The 25,012-nt window shown below is 45.6% G+C and overlaps 1 non-coding gene across 1 annotated transcript; it reads right to left on the reverse strand.

Annotated features, from left to right (window-relative positions):
• Window positions 1–24,287: 24,287 nt before the first annotated feature.
• Window positions 24,288–24,362, reverse strand: Trnat-ugu (transfer RNA threonine (anticodon UGU)). Its single transcript has one exon. It is a non-coding gene; the product is annotated as a tRNA-Thr (tRNA).
• Window positions 24,363–25,012: the final 650 nt, after the last annotated feature.

Here is a 25,012-nt window from a genome sequence, read left to right on the forward strand (position 1 = left end):
GCCGCCTGCCGGTGCTCGCCGCCTGCCGCCGCCGCCGCCGCCGCCGCCGTCTGGTCACCGCCGCCGCCGTCTGGTCGCCGCCGCCGCCCTTCTCGCGCGCCGCCACCATGTCCCAACCCACCACCACTACCACTATCATTTTCACCTCTCCCTCCGCTGCTCCAACCACCATCACATGGAGCTCATCCTCCACCCCACTTCCCGTCCTTCCTTCTCTCCCTGTCCACCCCACCCCTGCGCCACTTTCGGCTGTAACCACCCCCAACTCCTCTTCCCCTATCACTGTCGCCCCATCGACAGCTACAGACTTTCCGCCGCTCCCCGCACCGCCTCCGACAGGCTCCAAGCCAGCACGGATCTCTGCTCGACGTTCCACAGTCTCAGTGACACCCACGCCCCCACCGTCTGCGTCTTCTGCTGCTCAGGGTGGTACTGCCCCCTGCCATCTCCCCCTGCAACCCATCCCCCTGCCCCCTCCCCACCCAGTGGTGTCCACGAAACCTTCCAAGCGCCCGAATGCTGACCCTTCCCCCGAAGTCTCCTCCAAAAAAAAACCCAATCCCCGTGACCCACCCACTCCCATGGACGCGGCCCCGACCCCCGCCCCCGCCACGCCTGCCACCCACACCTTTGTCCTCTCCAATCCTGACCCTCAGTTCCTTGATGCCCGCTCCCTCACTCTCGCCATCCGGAAATACTGCCCCAATGCTCCCATCTCCCAACTGATTCCTCGCAAGGACTCGGTCCTCATAAAAGCCCCCAATGCTTCCTTCCACACTGACCTCCTCTCCCGCATCCCTCGTATCCAATTTGGCCAACGTGCAACCCTCACCCCCTACCACACCCCGTCCTCTCCCCGTCAGCCTCAACCTCCCCGACGTCCGCCGACCTTCACCGCTGTGATCACGAAGCTTAGCCCCGTGATCACGGAGGCTGAGGTGTTGGCGGAACTCAACTCCCGGCCCGACATCGAAATCCGCTCGGCTCGTCGCATCTTCAATGATGCCGGGCCGACTTTTCTCATGCGGATATTCACTGAATCCTCCTCCTCCATTGACCGCCTCCTCACCGAGGGAGCCCTCATCTACAATCAGCGCCATAAGGTGGACCCCTCCCGTTCCCCAGTCCAATCCTACCGCTGCCAATGCTGTCTCACCTACAACGACCACGTTACCTCAGCCTGCAAGAACCCCCCCTACTTGTCCCCACTGCAAAGCTTCCCACTTCCTCAAGCATTGCCCCAACCTCACCTCTCCCCCCTCCTGCAACACTTGTAATGAACCACATCCTACCTACTCCTCGAAGTGTAAAGCGAAACCTCCACCAGTAACCCCTGAGCTCACCGTCCCTGTCCATTCTGTTGATGACCCCATCCACCCCCACAACTCGCTCCGCCCTCCCCCTACTGCTGAGGACATCATCCGTTTCACCACCATTGTGCTCCAAAACATCCACCCCTTCCAGTGCTCCCACACTCTTTCCCAAATCGCCCTCGCTGCCCGTTCCATCTTCCATCTTACCACCTATGCCACTTACTCCCACAACCAGGCCCATTTCACCTTCACCCCCCTCACCACCCTCGTCTAACACTCCACTCCCATGGTACAACAACCGTACCGTATCCTGTACCACAACATTCGCTCCCTGCCCACCCACAAACTCCTCTTCCTCCACACCCTACGTCAGCACTGTGTGGATGCCTTCGTCCTCAATGAAACCTTCCTTCAGCCCCGTATCTCCGTCTCCACTGCCCCTTACACCCTACATCGCACCGATAACCCGTACCCTCTGGCACGTGGCGGAGTTGCTATAGGCCACCTCAAGCACCTCCCTGTCCGGCCCCAACCTCTCCTTAACAATCCTGCCGAGCATCTCACCCTCAGCCTCTTCTTCCCTGCCCTTACCATCACCTGTGCCACCATTTATGTCCGCCCTCGCACCCCCGTCCCGTACGATTTCCTGGCCCACATTGACCGCACCTTCTCCACCTACGTGATTGCCGCCGACCTCAATATCCACAGCCGTGATCCTGCCGACCTCCGGCGGTGGCATCAGTTTCTCACCACTCTCCAGGGAGACCTGGTTCCCCTGCCTCAGCACACCCGGCCCGAATCCACCACCACTCCTGATGTAGTCCTTGCCTCTCCCAACCTCCTTGGGCGCATCACCGCGGATGTCCTTGACCTCATTGGCAGTGACCATGCTCCTGTCCTCCTCACTATCTCTAACGGTCGCCATCCCCGACACGCTCCTCGCCCTGACGTCCCTCCTAAACTTGTCCATGATTACTCCCGTGCCAACTGGGATGCCTACCGGGATTCCATTCACACCCAGGTTGACAGCCACGACCTTACCCTCCAGTCTCCTGATGACATCTCTCGCACTGCTGCCTTCCTGCACCAGACCTTGTCTGACGCCGTCGCCACCCATATCCCCACCAAAGCCATCCACCCTCACCGCCCCGCCCTACCTCCACAGGCCATCCTTCTCCTTCGGGAGTCCCGCCGCCTCTACCGCTCTTTTCTCAACACTCGTGACCGGGATACACTTACCCGCCACTGGCAATTACAGCGACACATCCGCAACCTGCTTGTTGCGAAGAAACGCCGAGCCTGGCGCCAGACATGTACACAACTCAACACCACGCTCCCCATCAACTCTTCCAAGTATTGGTCTGCTTTCCACCGCCTTACTGGGAACCGCCCCACCCTCCAGTACCCTCTCCTCCTTAATGACCGTCCCTTTCCTGACAACCTCAGTAAGGCCAACCACTTTGCCTCCCACCTCTCTGATGTTTTTTCCATCCCAGATGATCCCCACTTTGATTATTCCCTCTTCCCTGATGTCATGGACTGTACGAATACCTCTGTTCCTCCCCTTGCTCCTAGCTTCCAGTACTTGGGCCACACCCCACCATCTGCACTTAACACTCCCATCACTACACAGGACATCAGCCTCACACTCCACACTAAACGCAACACTGCTCCCGGCCACAACTGCGTTACCTACCGCCACCTCAAACACTGCCCTCCCTCCTTCCTTTCCCTCCTTGCCACCCTCTACAATGTCATCCTTGCCGCTGGTTTCTATCCCGACCTGTGGAAAACCTCCCGTATCCTAATGTTCTCCAAACTCAATAAGCCTCCATCTGATGCCTCTTCCTATCATCCTATCTGTCTCACGTCGGTGTTCAGCAAGCTCTTGGAATCCATCCTTTCCCGACGCATCCATCTCCACCTCCACCAAAACCACCTCCTCCCAAACACCCAATGTGGCTTTCGACCTTCCTTCTCTGCTGATGACCAACTGCTCCGCCTCACTCATCTCCTCTCCCTCCAGCTTAACTCCCGTCGCTCCGCCATTTTTGTCTCACTTGACCTTGAAAAGGCCTACGACCGTGTCTGGCATCCCGGTCTCCTGTTTAAACTCCAAACCTACGCCCTTCCTATCAACTATATCCGTCTGGTGGCCTCCTTCCTCTCCCGCCGCCCCTCCTATGTTACCATCCATCATGCCAATTCCCACATCTTCTACCCCTCTGCCCGTGTGCCCCAGGGCTCTGTCCTCTCCCCTCTCCTCTACCTCCTGTACACGGCAGATATGCCCCAACCCCCCCCTCCAGTACACCTCTTGCAATATGCTGATGACACCGCATTCCTCGCCCTCGCTCCTACCCTCCAACGGTCCCAACGCCTTCTCCAGAATCACCTTGACCTTTTTGCTGCATGGTGTAACCAATGGCTCCTGAAACTCAATCCTTCCAAGACCCAGGCAATCATCGTAGGTCGTACCACTCGCTCCTTCCGGCTCCTGGATTTCTCCCTTACTGTCTGCGCACGTCCTGTCCGTCTCACCCCCACCCTCACCTACCTTGGCCTCACCATTGACCGTCACCTCACCTGGATCCCTCATCTCCGATCCATCCAATCCAAAGCCCACAACCGCCTCCGACTCCTCAAACTCCTCTCTGGCCGGACATGGGGGTTGCACCCCTCTACCATCATCCACACCTACAAATCCTTAATCCGTCCCATCCTCTGTTATGCCAGTCCTGCCTGGATATCTGCCCCCCCCCCCAAATTCTATCAGTACCTCCAGATCCTTGAGCGTCATGCACTCCGCCTCGCCTTCCGTATCCGCCTCCTGTCCCCCACGCGGATCCTCTATGATCTCATTCCTTTCCCCCATCTGCTCCTATTCCTCGAACATATCCGCATCCTCTACACCTCCCGCCGTCTTGAACCCCCTCACCCCCTGGTTGCTCCTCTCCTCTCCCATCCTCGCCCCCTGCCACGTCTTCACCGTTGTGTCCCCCCTACCCTCCATCTCTACACCCTCCATCTCCTTTCCCAAGGTGGCTTCCGTCAACTCCCCCTCCCGGATGATGCCCTCTCTCCCTCCATTTATCCTTCCTATCAACTCTGATCCTCCCTCCCCCTCCTTTCCTCTGCCCTTTCCCTGGGCTCCCTCTTCTTCCCCTCCTTCCGTCCTGTTTCCTCCCCACTACACCTCTCCCTACCTCCCTTCTCCCCCCCAGTCCTTTTGTATTCCCCTTCTCTGCCTACCCCCCTCCCTGTCGCGTCTGCCCCCCACCCCTCTTATGGGTCCTCATCCTCCATCAGCTCCTTTCCCGGTTCCCCCCCCCTTCGCTTTTACTCTCCTTTCCCCCCTTTTTGTTTTCCCATCTTCTGTCCAGTGTCCCCCCACCTGCTCTCGACTGTGGTGTCACCTTTGCCGACTTTTTCGTGCAGTGTTCTAGTGACTATTCAGTGTTGTTTGTCTTTCACGTGTTGCGAACAGAACCATGTTGTCGCTGGGTGTGAATTTTATATCCTTTGCGAAGAGAATCCAGACTGTCGCCGTGTTTTTTTAATTGTCTATTGTTTTCCCTGTCTGCTCCGTATGTATTTTTATTCGCTTCATTATCCCTCTGTTGTTTGTTTTAATTTCCCCGTTTTCTTTTCACCTTGTTACTCACTAAGTCCCCGATTTTATCGCCTGTTTTTTATTATTATTTATTCTCCTGCTCCTTGTCAGAAAATCTGTAGGCTGCAGAGCGGCGTCCTAAGCTGCTGCCAGCCCGCCCCCTTCGGGGGGAATTGAAATTCAATAAAGGAAGAAAAAAAAAAAGGCTCATTCAGGCCGGCCGGGGTAGCCGAGCGGTTCTAGGTGCTTCAGTCTGGAACCGCGCCACCGCTACGGTCGCAGGTTCGAATCCTGCCTCGGGCATGGATGTGTGTGATGTCCTTAGGTTAGTTAGGTTTAATTAGTTCTAAGTTCTAGGGGACTGATGACCTCAGATGTTAAGTCCCATAGTGCTCAGAGCCAGCCTAGTGCTCATTCAGCAGTTAGCAATACACCCTAAGGAAGGCGCCTTGCAACAGTCGCCGAAACGTTGGAATTTTATGGATGAGAATGCTGCCTCAAACCCAGAAGAATTTTATTGACAGAGTAATCATTAGTTGATCTCCGAGTAAATAACGTCTCGAAACTTTTATATGGTTGTTCAACTGGGAATAGAGAAATGATAGGTAGCATTTCCAGTTATTATCCGCTTAGACGTAGCTATTCCTTAACAGAACCTTATCCAGTGAGAAAGATTACGTTTGTTGGTTTGAGTTGGAAGGATTGCAGTTTTCTGGAATTGAGTACGGAGAAAGACTCAATTACAAATTTACGCGAGGCAGGAGCTAGTCTTATTGTTGCCGGATAGTTCGAGTAGTTGTGTGACTTCATTATTAATAACTCAAGAAGACTACCCATTTCAGTTTAGTGGTATCCAGGAACTATAAAATAACAAGGAAAAGAGTTATTTTGACTTACGAGAGTACTGCTTCGAGATTCCACGCTTGTTTTATCTTCGAAAAGTATTAGTAGATAGACGTGAAAGCTAAAGTGTAATAAATTTGTATCGAATCCTATAACTGATGGGATAGAAGTTGTGGTGGAAATAAACTTTTTTTATAGAAAAGGCCAAGAGAAGTTTTGGGAAACGCGCTGTAGCTCGAAAGCAGCGAGTGTATACGTGAAAGAAAAAAATATATACCCTCTGTCTTACAGCATTAAAATAAAATTTTGACCTTTTTAATTTTGTAATTTGAATTGATAATATACCGAAACAACATACAGAATAGCATACAGAAATAAGAGTTTGTTTCGCTTCCCTTTGAAAAGAGAACCTCAAAATAGAGATGCGAACTATAAAAAAGTTCTAAAACAGGAAAAAATTACTCTTCGCATTGACATCGTAGTATCTACAAACTCATATTCGATTCTGAGATTAATAAAAATATGTACGAAAGGAAGAAATGAAACACTCTCAGGTTCGGTAAAGAAAAAAGGAAAAGTAACTTCTCCTCTATCAGATTTCAAAAAATCACTTTAACAAAATAAAGAGAAGTTTTTGCGAGTTTTCTCTGACTAGGGAAGTACACTGGTGTGCAAAACTTAAGGACGAAAATAACGTTCGCATGATGTGTCACTGTCAAGTAAAATAACTCGATGAAACGTGGACCATACATTGAAATAACTGCTACACTACAGTACAGGAGGTAACTGAAATAAATACACAATGATGCGGACAGAAATGACACTTTTATTCAGAGTATTCGCTGAAGTCAGCTCCATTCATGACGATCCTCTGGCCACTACAAAAGGAGGCTTAAATGGCTCAAATGGCTCTGAGCACTATGGGACTTAACATTTATTCTTCCTACCATACTGTACCCTCACAGCAAGTAAAATTTCGTCGTTTAATATCCTCCTTGATGTTGCATATTTAATGACCCATAGTGTAGCTACACTGATGTTGGATGTGCGGACCTGAGAGCAATGCGATTAGGGCATTTGCGAGAACCTCCCCATCAATGTGGTGTGTGCGGCAGCGAACAGGCGTAGCACCGAGCTCGGCCCCGTAAGCGGCTTACCGCCGGGGTGTCAAAGGCCAGCCCACGAAACCCCACGAAACCCGCTCTCCTCCTCTCCTGCGGTGGCTTCTACAGCACTGGCAGAATATCACAGACTCTGCATACAATGACAGCTGATGACTGCAAATCTCTTCAGTCCGAGACTGCATTGCGTACCGATCCAGGAATGAATTCGAGGATGGGTAACAGTGTTTTACTCTCTTCTCACTATTCCTCAACCAAATTGCATTTTACTGTGACCGCCCTTTCATCTTGACACTGATTTCTAGAAGTAATAAGTTTAAATGTAATAGTAATTGTTTAAAACACACATTAGCATAACTTGCAAGACATTGCAATACAGAAAAGTATATCACTTTATAAGCATTCGTTCAAAAATTTGAGAAGTTCTTGAGGTATGCAATCGATTTGAGTACTATAACAGCGACGAGCTCACTGACCTTTGAAAACTTCGTAATTTACACGTAAAATTTATGTGTACACCCACATTATCAGTATTTGTCTCAGCACCACGGTTGTGAACACAAGTATTCACGTTATGCTTATGTGAGGGTATAAATGGAGGGAATGCTGTTTCCTTCACTCGTTTCTACTTCTGTTCTCAACAAAAAGTTCTTCGTTGTCTCCAGTGTTGTGTCTATCCCTTTCTATTTTGCTTCACTTATATTCCTGCAGTTTGCCGGTTTGACCTGTAGATTTACGAACCATGCCGTATGACTTGCTGGCAGCAGGTATAGTCAGCTTGTGAGTGGGAGTCTTTTCCTGGACAGTACGTGCTCTGTAGCCAATCAGACCGCGAACTAATCCATGTAGGCCATCCCTTAGACGAATAGTTGAAATGCAACTTCCTGGCAGTTTGAAACTATGTGCCAGACAGGTACTCAAACCTGGGAGCTTTGCAAAGGTTCCTAGTTAAAGTCCCTGACCGGTACACACATTTAATCTGCAAGAAAGTTTCAAATGAGTTGACACTCCATTGCTGAGTGAAAATTTCACTCTGTAACAGAAAAGTATTCCACATTAAATGTAGCTTGCAGTTCTCCTGAACACCTTGCTTATTTTAGGACTTACGTTATCACACAACTTTATTATCTGAAAGTTACTTGAGAAACTTGGAAATTTGTACATTGCATAAAAATGTAAATGCTGTTAATAAAAAATTTTGTGAGGAGGAGGAAGGAGGGATGAAGGCTTTGCAGTAGGCTATCAGTGGGCATTCGGGAATACCAAAGTCAGCGTTACTGGAGATTACTGGCGTCAGCATCTGCATTTCTGAAATTCCCTCACCCTCGTCCGCAGCTCGTAGTCTAGTGGCTAACGTTGCTACCTCTGGATCACGGGGTCCCGAGTTCGATTCCCGGCCAGGTTGGGGATTTTCTCTGCCCAGTGACTGGGTGTTTGTCTTGTCGTCATCATTTCATCATCATCATAATCATCATCATTCGTGACAGAGGCTAGGTTGGGTAGTGTAAAAATTGGACTCTGCAAAAATTGGGACCTCGCACAGGCGCTGATGATCACGCAGTTCAGCGTCCCACAAACCAAACACCATCCCTCCTCTATTTCCTGGAATTCCCTCCCTGCTCCACCCCTCTCCCCATCCCTTCATGGCTCATGCTTCAGTCAAATGCATTCGGGCTGCAGAGCACTGATGTGTCAGCCAATGCCATGCAAGCTCAACCCCTCCCCCCCCCCCCCCAAAGTACACACATGGCACAATGGTTTTGAACTTCTGACAATGTAATAATAATAATTTTGTAAATGGACAGAATGTATTCAACAATAGTTGTTGCTGTACAGAACTGTTGATATACGTCCCACTGAGCTACAATCGGCACCATTCTTTGGTCATATCATTTAGGTGTGTGTGTGTGTGTGTGTGTGTGTGTGTGTGTGTGCTGCAACTTTCCTAGTTCACCCAACTACCCACTTCCCCCTCAGAAATACAAACATGTAGATCTTTGTAAATGGGACTTTTTAGTACTTTTCGCAGGTTAGTGAATAAGACAAGCAAATATCCTCCTAGAAAATCTTTATTCAGTTCTGCATACACATTTACACACAGAATAAACCTTTTCCATGTGCTTGTTTAGTGTACTTTTAATAACATACTAATTAATTTTTAGTTTATAATTTAAATCTACATTGGAATCTTGCATTTTCAACCAATAATTTGGCAGGACTAATAAAGTTATGTCCTCGAATCTTACATCTGTAGTTCATTTCTTTTGTTGATCTAACAATTAGCTCCGTTCCTTTTTCCAGTCCTGTATTAATGTGATACAGCTGACAATTATCAGACTCTGCCACTGCACAGTCTCTAAAATTCTTTTTGCAAGTTCAACTAGCTACTAATGCCGGTAAACAAGTTCGTACTTCAGGCTGTGTAATAAACTGGAAGTGAGCATGTGCTGTTATTGTTGTCGGGTGTTAAAAGTAAGAAAAAGTTTATAGATGTACTACTGGGAAAGAAATTAGTATACCCTTTAGAAATTTTCCAATTCACTCAAGATTTATTGTTGAAACAGTGTGCATGGAGTACATGAAATGATAACATTTACGGATCAATATTACAAATGGTTCTAAGGTACCAGGTATTAACCCATGATGAAGCACCCATATTAGTATACGGTGTACTTTACACAGGCAGCAATGCATACGCTGACTCTGGCGTCTAGTCAATCGTACAGATGGCGAATAATGTTCTGGAACACATTAGTCCATGCCACCTCAGTCTGTTCATATAGTTCTGTAAGAGTTGTACTCGTATGTTGACGAGTCGCACAAGTCACTTAAGGTCCCACCTTCTCCCATGCGTGCCTGATTGGAAACAAGTCTGGAGATTGTGCTGTCCAGGGAACTTGTTGCACGTCTTGCAGAGCACATTGAGTTTCACGGGCAATGCGTGGGAGAGCAATATCCTGTTGGAACAACGCGTCACCTTCCTGTTGCAGGAACGATAAAAGAACGTGTCTAATAAAACTCTGCACTTTCCGAGTGCTGGTCAGCGTCCCCTCTAGAAACATCAAAGGTGAACAGGAGCTGTAGCTTATCACACCCCAGACCATAAGGCCTGGGGGTGGTGCCAGTGCATCTTGCACGAATGCGCTCTACGAGGCAGCGCTCACCACGTCTACACTCCTGGAAATGGAAAAAAGAACACATTGACACCGGTGTGTCAGACCCACCATACTTGCTCCGGACACTGCGAGAGGGCTGTACAAGCAATGATCACACGCACGGCACAGCGGACACACCAGGAACCGCGGTGTTGGCCGTCGAATGGCGCTAGCTGCGCAGCATTTGTGCACCGCCGCCGTCAGTGTCAGCCAGTTTGCCGTGGCATACGGAGCTCCATCGCAGTCTTTAACACTGGTAGCATGCCGCGACAGCGTGGACGTGAACCGTATGTGCAGTTGACGGACTTTGAGCGAGGGCGTATAGTGGGCATGCGGGAGGCCGGGTGGACGTACCGCCGAATTGCTCAACACGTGGGGCGTGAGGTCTCCACAGTACATCGATGTTGTCGCCAGTGGTCGGCGGAAGGTGCACGTGCCCGTCGACCTGGGACCGGACCGCAGCGACGCACGGATGCACGCCAAGACCGTAGGATCCTACGCAGTGCCGTAGGGGACCGCACCGCCACTTCCCAGCAAATTAGGGACACTGTTGCTCCTGGGGTATCGGCGAGGACCATTCGCAACCGTCTCCATGAAGCTGGGCTACGGTCCCGCACACTGTTAGGCCGTCTTCCGCTCACGCCCCAACATCGTGCAGCCCGCCTCCAGTGGTGTCGCGACAGGCGTGAATGGAGGGACGAATGGAGACGTGTCGTCTTCAGCGATGAGAGTCGCTTCTGCCTTGGTGCCAATGATGGTCGTATGCGTGTTTGGCGCCGTGCAGGTGAGCGCCACAATCAGGACTGCATACGACCGAGGCACACAGGGCCAACACCCGGCATCATGGTGTGGGGAGCGATCTCCTACACTGGCCGTACACCACTGGTGATCGTCGAGGGGACACTTAATAGTGCACGGTACATCCAAACCGTCATCGAACCCATCGTTCTACCATTCCTAGACCGGCAAGGGAACTTGCTGTTCGAACAGGACAATGCACGCCCGCATGTATCCCGTGCCACCCAACGTGCTCTAGAAGGTGTAAGTCAACTACCCTGGCCAGCAAGATCTCCGGATCTGTCCCCCATTGAGCATGTTTGGGACTGGATGAAGCGTCGTCTCACGCGGTCTGCACGTCCAGCACGAACGCTGGTCCAACTGAGGCGCCAGGTGGAAATGGCATGGCAAGCCGTTCCACAGGACTACATCCAGCATCTCTACGATCGTCTCCATGGGAGAATAGCAGCCTGCATTGCTGCGAAAGGTGGATATACACTGTACTAGTGCCGACATTGTGCATGCTCTGTTGCCTGTGTCTATGTGCCTGTGGTTCTGTCAGTGTGATCATGTGATGTATCTGACCCCAGGAATGTGTCGATAAAGTTTCCCCTTCCTGGGACAATGAATTCACTGTGTTCTTATTTCAATTTTCAGGAGTGTACATCACACGTGCAAACGACTATCACTTGCGAGCAGAATCTCACTAGACGAGCTGTGTACGTCGATGCTGTGTCGTGGCAACAGTTGTACATAGGCTAGAGGTGTGCGTCCCCATAGTCCACTGCTAATACCTGGTTTGCAAACAGTTCGTGTTGACACATCTTGGCTCACAAACCCTCTAATCTCTGCTGTGGTAGCTATACGATCTGCCATTGCAGCCCTTATAATACGACGATCCTGGCGGGCGTCTGTGCTACGTGGACGTCCAGAACCTTGTCCACGGGTGTGAGAATGTTCACGTGACCGCCGATAACAGCATCGTTGCGCAATTGACGCATCACGTCCAACTTCTGTGGTAATTCTCCTAAAGGACCATCCTGCCACTCGGAAGGCTACAATGTGACCTCTTTCAAACTCGCTCAGTCGGCTGTAGAAAGCACGAGTGGGTCTCTGTGGCCTGGTTGAGTGCATACTTCATACGTTTTCACCACACTCAGCCTTCTCGCTGTGAGCAAGCCCTATTAGACGGTAGCTATGCCACTACGCTATCTGCTGAGGGTGGCGTTGAAGCCGTCATCGGTACATCTGCTATCCCTCATATGGCACAAACCGTCATCGGATCAAAATCGACGTCGTCTTTCCACGTATACAATATTTTTTTCTGGAATTGTACAGTCACTTATTGTCATGTTACTTCCTTCCCATTGCTTAGCGGTCCACATAAACTTCACAAAGAAGGCGGCTGCTTTGGCTCAGGCAACAGTAGATCGTGCAACACGTCTGTGTCGGCCATTGCGCTGTGGGCTGTTGCAGCCGTTGTGATATTTTGGGCTATTTTGGGCAACAGTAGTTCCGCTAGCGCTGAAATAATAACAAAGCCACGAGTATAATGAGTGTTGTGTTGGCAGAAGAGCCAACACCGTGTTACTACAGGAAGCCGAAATGCACGTGTTTTAGCTCATGCAGGCTGGCGTGAGGAGGGAAGAACTATACTGACGTGAGGTCTGGAACATGACAAGAAATTAGAATTCAGAAAGCGGACGCAATTAGTTTGATACTTAACTTTAATCCATTAATGATGAACGTCGCTCTTGATGGTACATGAGTCACCATATTATCTGTTCAGAAGATAGTACTTATAGTAACTGAATATGGCGCCTTGCTAGGTCATAGCAAATGACGTAGCTGAAGGCTATGCTAAACTGTCGTCTCTGCAAATGAGAGCGAATGTAGGCAGTGAACCACCGCTAGCAAAGTTGGCTGTACAACTGGGCGAGTGCTAGGAAGTCTCTCTAGACTAGACCTGCCGTGTGGCGGCGCTCGGTCTACAATCACTGATAGTGGCGACACGCGGGTCCGACGTATGCTAACGGACCGCGGCCGATTTAAGGGCTACCACCTAGCAAGTGTGGTGTCTGGCGGTGACATCATAATATACACATAATAATATAATATACACATAATATACACATAATAATATAACAACAGTAATAATAATATAACAATAATAACAATAATAATAATAATAACAATCATTACATCTTACAAAGGGGATACGATTCCAACAAATGCATCACGTTGTGTTACAGAAACCAATGAGATAATACATCTTCTTCCCATTCTGGTGCATTGTCACTATTTGTTGAACAATATTCCTGTTGTCTGCTGTCATATGTTCCTCTATTATCATGCCTTTCCAGTCTTGATGCAGAAAGCTATGAATACTATTCTCTGATGGGTGTATATGACAAATAGACTTGTTAAAGTCTTTTTTGCTCAGTACAAGCATCTTTCACAATTGAGCACGAGACCTGGACATACATACAGACAGAGAACGAATAATGATACTCAAGATATCGAATTATAAAAATTAAAATAACGCAAGGAGTGGGGAGCTGAGCTTCTATGACATTGGCTGAGATGTCACTGCTACAGGGTACTAACGCAACTGGCTGAGAGCATGATGAAGCTGATGCACACATGGAATGTCATTGCCGACAGGGAGAGAGATTGGATGAAGGTGGGAGGGAATTCATGGTAATAGGGGAGAAGGAGAGAATTCCTGGAATGCTAATGCTGACACTGACATCAGCGATTTACAGGAATTATGACATTGCTGTTCTCGAGTGCCCACTAATACCCTACTCATGACCCCGTGACACCCTCATCGGATCTGCACCTGGACTACATTCCTTCCCACCTCCAGCACTTGAACACCACTCTAAGTAGTGGAGTCACAGTGGAGCTAGAATAGTTACACACAACATGAATTCAGACCTGCAAATTACCAGTTGGGTATAGCAGACACCAAGGCAAAAGCAGTAAGCTTTACCAACGATAAGGCACTAGATGAGCAAGCAATCAGCAGTAAGGTTTTCTGCAGTCCGTGTCATCGACTGCATGCCACAGTGGTATGTACTGGGCAGCTGGCGATTCAGATCCCCGATTCGATCATCGAGATTTAGACTTTGTTAATTATTTTAATGTTTCGTGAATCATAACTACGATCTCTCTCTATGATGAGAAACGAGTCTGTTTTAAAATTAGAGTATTGATTTGCGGAGACCTTAGTTGCAGAAGTTAGCATTTTGGCTGTTATGGAAGTATTCCACCACGAAATTATTAGGAGTGTCTGCCACACATGACGACGAAGAAATCACTGCTTCGAAAGAGGTGCCCCAGAACCTTGTTGTAATAGAGTGACTGTACACACGAGGTATTTTGGACTTACACAACAGGTACACATAGCACTGTTTCTAGTTCACACTTGACGTCACCTAAAGATGATGATGTCACCTTCACCACAGAAGATACAGCCGGCCGTGGCTTCGTTTATAATTTAGTGCTTTAACGGTCATAATTAGGAAAATGAGGATCAAGGAGCACTGCTTCGTTTTATTCGGTGCTGCAAATATTGCCACAATATCCTAACCCCCAAATCACTACACAATCTGTCATGTGCGTAAAATGCTGAGACACAAACCCAATATTGCCTAACAACATTGTTTTCATAGATATTCTGAGCACTGAACCGATTTATTCACACTACCACTGATACTACTAACTAAACCATACACTCGTGACTCTAATTGGCTTCAGGCATCACATACACATCCGTTCTCGACAGCAGCTCGCACACGACTCTTATAATGCACCATTGTGATGTAGTAAACACTTGCAATGGAAATAATCAAACATATGCGACCGCAACTTACTAGGTCCGTTACATACGCAACAGTTCGCTTTGGCATTCGCCACCTGACTCTGATAATTCAATACTTCTCAACAGTGACCTTACATGAGCGACCGCACACAGCAACAGAGGCTACCGAGCTCCAACCAGCAATGATAAGGGAGCTGCTATCTCAAACCTTTCGGTCAATCAGGGGGCCAGGAAATTCCTCTCTACTTCATGCGGGTCGGATTCCCTCATCCAATAGTAATCGAACAAGCTGTCTCCAGGTGGATTTAAAGCAGTAATTCGCCTCCAAGACGCTCCCTCGTAATAGGCTCCCCAGTAGTATGGCTTGCTACATATTACACAGTATTACTGTTTGATTCATTCTAATTTGCCATAAACGTTACGTCTGGCCACCACGTCAGGAGAATACGGTGGTGATGGAAAATTTGATAGCCCGAAGAAACAGTATGTGTGACTGTGTCCTGTGCAGCATCAGTGGACACATTATGAGGACAAAAGCACTGCTTTGCACAGATTCCCGTGACGCATCGTCTTTGCAGCCTTCCGTAACCTCGTCTGGAGACTTCGGTAGTCTTCTCCTGTGACTCTTTGGCACTTAAAAGAAAAACCTGTTAGCGCTACGCCATGCCAGTACCAAGAACACTCAGCATCACCTTGTCCAAGGGCGGTTGTGGCTTCACTTTTTCGAACGGTAATGTATCCACATGTTTCCACAGCTAGCTTTGCTCCTTTGTCGTGGGGCCATAATGATACATCCAGCACTCATCCATTTTGGTTAGATGGCTGAACAAGTCATCTGTATTGGTCTAACACCACTGCAACACCTCCTATGCCGTCTCCGTTCGGCGTTTCCTTCTTTTTTTTATTCTGAAAACGGGTGTGAGAGATCACTGAGCATAGCGGACAGCGGCGTTTATCATGTTCAAAACGTCGTACAAGATATTGAAAACTGATCCATGACTGGTTTTCACTTTTTCAACTGTCGCCTCGATAGTAAGACGTCGGTCTTCAAGCACCAGTGTCTCCATTTGTCAGGGAATTTTCGTTTCCTTACAGTCGGATCTTTTAATTTTATTTTAAAGTTCATCTCATTTATGTATAATCGATTTTGTGAAAATGCTTACTACCTCTCATGTACCTTTTACGCGTGCTTCATCAATCGAATACCGAAAGTACCGCAACTGTCGTTCCATCAAGAGAGGAGCCTATAATGTATCTGCCACACAGTTTGATAATCCGTGTCAAACGCAGTCTACTCTCTCCGTCGAAACGAAACCTTTCCTTTCGACACAAAGAGTGGTATGTGTTTGACATGAATTGTCAAACTGTGTGACAGATGCGATATAGGCGCCTCCCTTGATGCAACTACTGTAATAGTACTTACGGTAATTATTCATTTTTCCTTCTCTTACCAAATAAAACAAAATATCAAGAATGTATTTTTATATTATTTTCTACCTACCACCGATCGATAACTGAGTTATTTGGGTGACTTATAAATACAATGAAATATTTTTAATAGGAATTAGATTATACTCAACTGCTGCCAAACAAGTTCTTGCGACCAAACAAGCAAAATAATATCCTTTGGCTGACCTTTATCCGCTCCAGGTATTCTGGTACGCATTTAAATTAATCCTGAAGCGCATTCGAGAAAAAGGAACAGAAGCCCTCCATATACCCATCCCGTGTCAGTAATTCGTTCCTCTTCCCAACGTCATCCGAATGCAATGTAACACATTTGTCTCGTACTGACAATGAAGTTACAGCGATTTGCGATTTAGCGTAGCCCTTCATCTGTTCTCAGTAGCGCAATCATTTGATCGGTTTATCAGCATTAATTCACATAGCATTGCACAGTGCAGTGAGAGAGGATCCACTTTCAATTCGTAGCATCAAAACTACGTGTCAGGACGCCACAAACGCTGGAACTCCGGTTCAAATCGGTTCTGAAGCTGCTAATCCGATTTAGCTATGAAAGCTTGTATCTACCACTTTTCATCAGCCTCACAACAAGATTTTTACTGCTTATCTTTGAATCAGTTCTAGTAATGTTTTCACCATACTGGATGATGAAAGATTATGAACAAAAAATAGAGACATTATGCAGTCTCGGGGATCCATATTGAGCCGTTTTTATTCTACTCTTTTGTTTTAGCCATGACGAATATGGAGTTATAAATGATGCACGAGAGCGAGCTGGAAAATAAAGCCTCAAAATTTTTTATTCTCTTCTCAATATCGGTTGAGGTATTATATGTCATGCTTATTACTTGGTCGACTTTCTAGCTTCGCTGACGCAAAATGCAACCCACTGCCGCTAGAGGGCTCCAAATTGCCGTGCGAGACTCGGTGACATATGCCATGTATAACATAGACTGCGCATCATGTTATCATACTGAAACCAACACCTAAGTCACTTGATTCAGGGCAGGAATCAGAGTTCCCGTTATTACGTGCTCGAAGAGGAGCAGACAGTTACAGTTCTTCTCATTTATAGCTCAAATCGAACACTAATTTTAACAATAAAATGACTGGTCGCATTGCTATTATACATGCGGTAGTAGATAAAAATTATTTCATTCCATTCTAGCGTGGTGGTACAGCAACCGTCTATTGCTACAATTTGATAAACAGCCGTAGGTTGCAGAATGTTCTATATTAACTTAAGAACAAAGCGTTTCGCTCGGATAGGGCATCATCAAGTTATCTGAAAATATAAGGGGACGACGATATTACAATAAATCCGGCGTGGTCCTATTCTGGACTACTATAAAAGCAAAATGAGCTTCAAAAACAGACCGAATAAAATGATATAGGGATAGGCAGTGTAACTCACTTTAAAAGATCAGAAATTGTCTGCCGAAAGGCATGCGTCAAGAAGGCATGATACCGCATAAAATATGCGAAAAGGCAATCTATATGGAAAAATGATAAAAATTAATGAAATAACCGGGATCAAGCATTAGTAGAGAGAGAAGGAGAAACCGAAAATGCGTATTACCTCATGGAGGCGACGACAGGCATAGCAGCGCGGAACAAGACCTCGTTCGCAAACCGTACACAGTCGTACACTACGACGGCCCCAGAGGTCCGTCCGTATTCACGTAGAGTATACATGTGGAAGATACGCAAAGAACATCGCCATGCGACCGGGAAATCACACTCGATCCTGCACCTCAAAACTGCAGTTTTGAGAAGTGGATGAGGAGGAAGACATGGAGGACTTTCGCAATGCACTTCACATTCCCGATTCAGTAGCACGACTGGAAACAGTGAAAAGAATGTCTTTTAAAAATTCTTCGTTTTCTTTGTCGAATCTGTTTGCTAAACCTCATTCAAAATATGGCGGACTTCAGTCAACTGGAACATCTGCAAGTTTGAAGGAACTGTTTCAAGTAGAAGATTTTGCAACTGGTGATTCATTACCAGTAGTATCGGAAGAATATGAGAAATATTCAAGAAATAGGTCTAAGTAATCTGTTATATAAATACATTGAATTTTTCACTGAGTACAATTATTTGATTTCTTTACACTGACAAAGTGTCGCGTCACTATAATGCTGTAAAGAAGTTACTGAGTATATCTCCAACAGTATGGTGTTTCTCTCTTGATCCAACAGAGAGCATAATTCTATTTCTCAGTTCACAGTGCAACAGTTCCAATTTTATGTAAAGTGTTCTATGCCATAGCTAAGCGCTTTCATGATCAAAATATAGGGTTACATAAAGTCCAGGAACACTTTCAATTATTTATTGCACAAGAACCAAACATTGTACAGATATCATACACATGTCATTTTGAAGAGAAACCCTGAAAGTTTTTTTTGTCATGTACACCGCCGCAGCGTACTTTGGTAATTTGCCGATAGACAGCGCTAGTCGCGTGCTGAGGCTAGTTCAAATGGTTCAAATGGCTCTGAGCACTATGCGACTTAACTTCTGAGGTAATCAGTCGCCTAGAACATAGAATTAATTAAACCTAACTAACCTAAGGACATCACACACATCCATGCCCGAGGCAGGATTCGAACCTGCGACCGTAGCGGTCGCTCGGTTCCAGACTGTAGCGCCTAGAATCGCACGGCCAGCGGAGGCTAGTCCCGGAGGAGGTTCGAGTCCTCCCTCGGGCATGGGTGTGTGTGTTTGTCCTTAGGATAATTTTGGTTAAGTAGTGTGTAAGCTTAGGACTGATGACCTTAGCAGTCACGTCCCATAAGATTTCACACTCATTTTTTTCAGGTGCGGAGCGAGCTTACTGTGTGTTGGAGTTCGACAAAAACAAATTTGCTACAGCTGTTCAACGGATGTTTAGAACCAAGTGCGGTAAGAAGCCACCAACAAGGAAGGCCATCTACCACTGGCACAACAAATTCGTTACGACGGGTTGCTTGTGCCCGGCAAAGAGAAGCGGAGGTCCCGGTGTGAGTGAAGTGAATGTAGAGCGCGTACGAGAGACATTCGTAAGGCTATTCCTACTTGGACATGTTGCAGCAATGGCGTTAAGCGGTTCACTCGACAAGAACTGGTGACATTGGTATAATAGTCTATATCCATCTTCAGCTTTGTATGACGCTATCACAAGCAGATCTGCACAGGAATGACTTTCGTATTGACATATGAACTCAGTCAATACCAGCTAAAGTGGTTTTCAGCGCTGTGAGAAGTCAGATGAGAGGGTTCCAGGGACGTAGGGAGGGGTGGGGGCAGGCAGGATCTTAGTCCCATATTCTGAAGCTGCTTTCAAGAGATTTTTGGTACACATTCAGACTGGTACCTCTACTAGTGCTATTTGCTTTGCCATTGTAATAAATCACGACTGTGATTACGTACCTCATCAAGTTTCTTTCGCTTATATTTGATTAGGAAACGAAGAACAAGGCAAATTCAATAAGTTGTAATGTTTCTAGCATGGTATCGTGAACAGGAAAAATAGAGGTGTCTTGTCTACTGTATCCAATGATGATGATTATCTGTGCAAAGTAGGCTAAAAAGAATTAGACAAACATCCATCTTTAACGAGAAAAACCCTGTGTAGAAGTTGGTTAACTCAGCTTTGAGGACATAAGTAATGATGTTTTCCTTCAACTGAGTGAAGATGTCTCAAACAGTCCTGATCTTAATAATGACATAGATCAGTTGAAAAAAAGCTGTACTCATTGAGTGTTTTAAAATAAGGCTGCATCAGGAAGTGAGAATCCACAGTGAAAAGCTGCACCATGCCCTAATTGGGAGTTTACACACGAAAACAGTTTTGTTTAGTAAACAATAATTTTGGGTTTGTTTTGAAAATAGAATTGTATATGGCACCGACAGCTGCAGAAATCAAATCATCTACAGCTGATCTGCAGTTTTTGTGTTTGTTTGTGTGAAATGTCCGACCCGGGTAGCTGAGTGGTCAGCGCGACAGACTGTCAATCCTAAGGGCCTGGGTTCGATTCCCGGCTGGGTCGGAGATTTTCTCTGCTCAGGGACTGGGTGTTGTGTTGTCCTAATCATCATCATTTCATCCCCATCGACGCGCAAGTCGCCGAAGTGACGTCAAATCGAAAGACTTGCACGAGGCGAGCGGTCTACCCGACGGGAGGCCCTCGTCACCCGCCATTATTATTATTATTATTTGTGTGAAATAAATTAATGAAATTGAGGATCATTCGTTAAGCTTCCTCTGCATGTTGCTTGAGCTCTGTTGCTGTCATTTGAGAAATCAATGTATTGGTTCAAATGGCTCTGAGCACTATGGGACTTAACATCTATGGTCATCAGTCCCCTAGAACTCAGAACTACTTAAACCTAACTAAGCTAAGGACATCACACAACACCCAGTCATCACGAGGCAGGGAAAAATCCCTGACCCCGCCGGGAATCGAACCCGGGAACTCGGGCGCGGGAAGCGAGAACGCTACCGCACGACCACGAGCTGTAGACAAATCAATGTATTGTATTTGTTTCAATGTGTAACTCAGAATATCAGTTTCCAAGATTTCTGCGCTTTAAAACTGTGTTATCATCTTAACTTTTAAGGTGGCTGAACTATTTTTCCTTCTTCCCCTTAGCACAGTATGGCAGCAACAGCAAAATATTGGATTAAGTAAAGTTGATTCTAGAAGATTTTGGCTCAATGGTACAGTAATAAATTTTAACAGTACAAGGATATAAGTTTTCCATAAATGCTGTTTGCCTTGACAGCTGTGTTGATAAATTAAGTACTTGTACTATTACCATAAGTTATTTCCTTTTTCTGTTGTGTTCGCTGCTGACCTAAGGTGTCTGTTGAACTTTTTGTCACAAGGCCATGTAGTGTAAAGTTTCAGTCACCAGAACCCATTTCTTTATTTCATTTGTTTATTTACATTTTTTTTGCATGTAACCATCAAGATGATGCCTTTTGTAAACGTCATACTAGGGTTGCGTATTGAATTAATGTAAATAACATTTACATCTAGTAGTGGTACATAGATTCATCTAAATATATTATGTGTTGCAACTCATAACTCTCTGTGGAACAGCTTTTCTTCACAAGTTTTAAATTATATATGGCGGGTTGTTGAACCATATGTGCCCATTAATATAAGGACTATTGTCCCTTATCTTTAATTTTGACCTCTGCCTGAAATATTTACCCTTACTTCTAGTATCGTAGTTATATTTATAACTTCACTTATTAATTTTGTTTTTATTATTCACAAAACATATAATAAATTCATACAAATATAAGAAACGTTTTGTTAAATGTTGTCAGACAAAGGTTTCATGACAAGATTCCCTGGCGATTTCCCAGAACAGGCAGCAGCCTTTATCCATTATCACATAGCCTATGGCAGATCATAAAGAGGCTAACGCATTTCTATGAAACTGGTTAAACATAGGCTGTTTACCCAATAATGTATTATCTTGAGAGGCAGGGAATTTTAAACGAATAAAGCGTTTATTCATCAGAGGCGAACAGTAAAATTATTGTGTAAGGCATATAACCATATATTGTGCATAATGACTTTTTAGGCTCTTGGAATTATTCACTCATTTCCCAATACATGTACTCGTTAGTGAATTTTGTTATGGCCAACAAAGACAAGCTTCAGGTAAACTATGATTTACACAATCACATTCAAAATACTCTTCATGTACACTTTGTCTCTTTGCCCATGGTTCAGGGTAGAGTTATGCATTCTGTTACAAAGGTATGGTATTTAGTAAGCTCCCATTTCATATAAAACAAGAAATTAGGAATCCGTATCAATTCAAACAAAAAATTCATTCAATTAAACACTCTTTCTGAAAGTCAAGGATTAGAAGGTTCTATCAGTTACATGGCAGGTAAGAGTGTTCATTGTAAAGCATTATGGCAAGAAATAATACAATGTAAACGGTACTCATTATTTACAGAATGAAGCAAGTAGTTTGATTGACAAAACAGGTGCAAGCATGCAAATATTAAGCTACCAGTAGGATATAAAAAGCAACTGCTCAGTATAACTGTGGAGGCAGCATCTCTATTCAAACCAGCAACTTTTTTAAAGTTTCTTTATTAAATGTACCTCTGGTGCCGGCATGAATAATGCTAAGCAATACAGTGGCAGGTAGATTAATTTTAATAGTGATTAACTTCTACAATTTGCCTGTCTTTTGTTAATGTAAATCTTGAGTAATTCTGCATCACTTAAGGCGCTTCTTCTTGCTGGGATTTTGTCTCAGATCAGATTTTGTGTTTTGTATCAGAAAAAGAATTAATGACCTCCGTATGTGTTAAGGGAAGTATTGTTTTACTCTCTAAAGATCAGGTAAACTAAAGAAAGTCTCACTTATGAAAGGGTATTATTTCACTATCATTGCAGGGATATTACCACGAGTTGAAAGTTAGGATGTATGTGGGTCGTTATAGGTGAAACTGGATGAAAGACCGAAGATTTTAAGATGACATATCATGGATCTCTAACTCACTACAGAAGTTTTCACAATAATCAACGTTTACTTGTGTATTAGGATATACATTGTTTTGGTATATCTACTGGATAAAGCAAAAGTCATAAAATGTAAACTCTTATTTTGCGCAAAAACCGGACTTTACGGATATAAACGAATTTCATTTCTTGTAAAAACATAACAAATCGTCAGAAAACTAACGCTGCCTGCCAAACTGGTATTCTGTCTTCCACTCTTGTGGAAGCGGCAACAAAAACAAGTATCAACTTAATAAGTGTAATTTTGTTGCTTGTAAACAACACTGTCAGCGCGTTTTATCTGACCACATATAAAAACCACAATCATCGCATTAATGTTAGAAATTTCGGAGAAGTTGGGTTAACTGTACTACTACACTTCCAACAGCAATACGACAAGTTGTTTTATTGTCAACATCATTGCTTTATTTCAGCTACATCTTAGAAAAAGCGTAACTGTTGTCTTCGGTTCCCGCATCTCTTATTAACAGAAAACACAGCTTTCTGCCCCGAATCAAGTGTCTTAGATGTTGGTTTCAGATTTAAACATGGCAGAGATAGGGATATGCACAGTCTGACATTTATGGTCTATGTTCGGTGGTAAGTAACGTAGCTATGTCGATGCGTGAGAAACAGCGTGCAGTAATCGACTTTCTACCAGCAGAAAACATGGCTCCAATTGAAATACGTAGAAGAATTACAGCTACGTACGTGATGATTGTATCAATATCAGTAATGTGCGACGTTGTGTTGTTCGTGCTCGTTATGAACGAAACGGTGGTGCTAACATCAACGTGTATGACAAAGCTCGGAGTGGACGACCGCGTACGGCAACCGCAGATTTCAAGCTGGCGCACCCCAAATCTTATCTGCCACATATCCCGCTATCCAGAACTATCAGAAAAACTTTCTTCTCATTCTTCTAATTCTTTTCGAAACAAAAATGCCTCCTCCTGAATTATCGAGCCAGTTATTGGATTTTCTTTAGCTCGATGTTGAGAAATCTTTTCTTTTCGTATTCTGATGTTTTCATGATCTTATGACGCGTGAATTATGATCTCTCTCTTCTGTTTTTTTTTTTGTTTTATAAAAAAGAAGAAGAAGAAACCTACTGTTCCATCGCCTGTGTCCACCTTTGCCTTCTTCTTTTCCGTTCTAAATCTGTCTTACCCACTGTTGTAACGGCAAAATGCTTGCCTGGAAACAGAGGTCATGGGATCCAATCCCGGTCACCTCATGGCTTTTGCAGTCTTCGTTTTAACCTAGCCTTCATTTCTCAGTGATACGAGAAGTCGCCAAATACGACACGTGGTTCGAATTCCACGTTAAAGATTAAGTTCTCTCTGCCCTGGTGCGTAACTGTTATGGGTAAGAAACACGCAAGTCGCTGAAGTGGTGTCCAATTGAAAGATTTACACCAGGACTTAGGCGACAGAATACAACCGCAGGTGTAGTTACGGAAGTGTCCTACGTTAGCGACATCTGTGTCGCTGCCTATCTCCCGCTGCAACTGACGACGTTTGCATTCAAACGTGTTTGAATCTAGTCACTACAGCACGCGCGACGCAGAGCGACAGCCACGTGTCTTCTTACAATGAAATGAACTCCCTTAGCTGCTAACAGGCGTTGACATACGTCAACGGGGACAGATGAAAATGTGTGCCCCGACCGGGATTCGAACCCGGGATCTCCTGCTTACATGGCAGACGCTCTATCCATTTGAGCCACCGATGACACAGAGGATAGCGCAACTGCAGAGCTTTATCTCTGGCACGCCTCCCGCGAAACCCACATTCTCAACGTATTGTCCCGCACCACATTCGTAGTGTCCCCGTCCATTACACTCATTACTCGCGGGCGTTGCCGATTCCCGTAAGAGTTCGGGCTCTGTTTGTGCATTCGCACAGAAGAAGAAGATGGTCAAGTGGCCGGTGAGCCTTAACTGTATTTATACTAAGATGGTATCTGTTCTTTCGGACATGTATATGTCATCAGTGTACATGCCTGAAAGAACAGATACCATCTTAGTATATATACGTGTCTCCTTGGCAAAGCAGTGGAGCGGACGTGACGGCAACTATGAATTACTTAACATCCGATTTTAATAAAACTATTCGGTGAAAAAATTTGATTCTTCCGCAACCTATAGCTTGATATCCTTAAATGATAAAGGCCAGAATTTATTTTCGTTATTCGTCATATTCACTATGCTGCACGAAATTGAGTACATGGCTGCAAGAAATTCTTAAGAATTTGCAGAGGTAAAATCACATTGTGTAAATTTTCCGTATAGTTCATTTAAGGCTACACATTGTTGTGTATGAAATGTAACCAATATATCAAAATTTCATTTAAAATTGAGACCGGAGTGATACCTCTTTTCAT

The sequence above is a fragment of the Schistocerca cancellata genome, chromosome 4 (assembly GCF_023864275.1).
Source record: "Schistocerca cancellata isolate TAMUIC-IGC-003103 chromosome 4, iqSchCanc2.1, whole genome shotgun sequence".
In the NCBI taxonomy this organism is placed as follows: domain Eukaryota; kingdom Metazoa; phylum Arthropoda; class Insecta; order Orthoptera; family Acrididae; genus Schistocerca; species Schistocerca cancellata.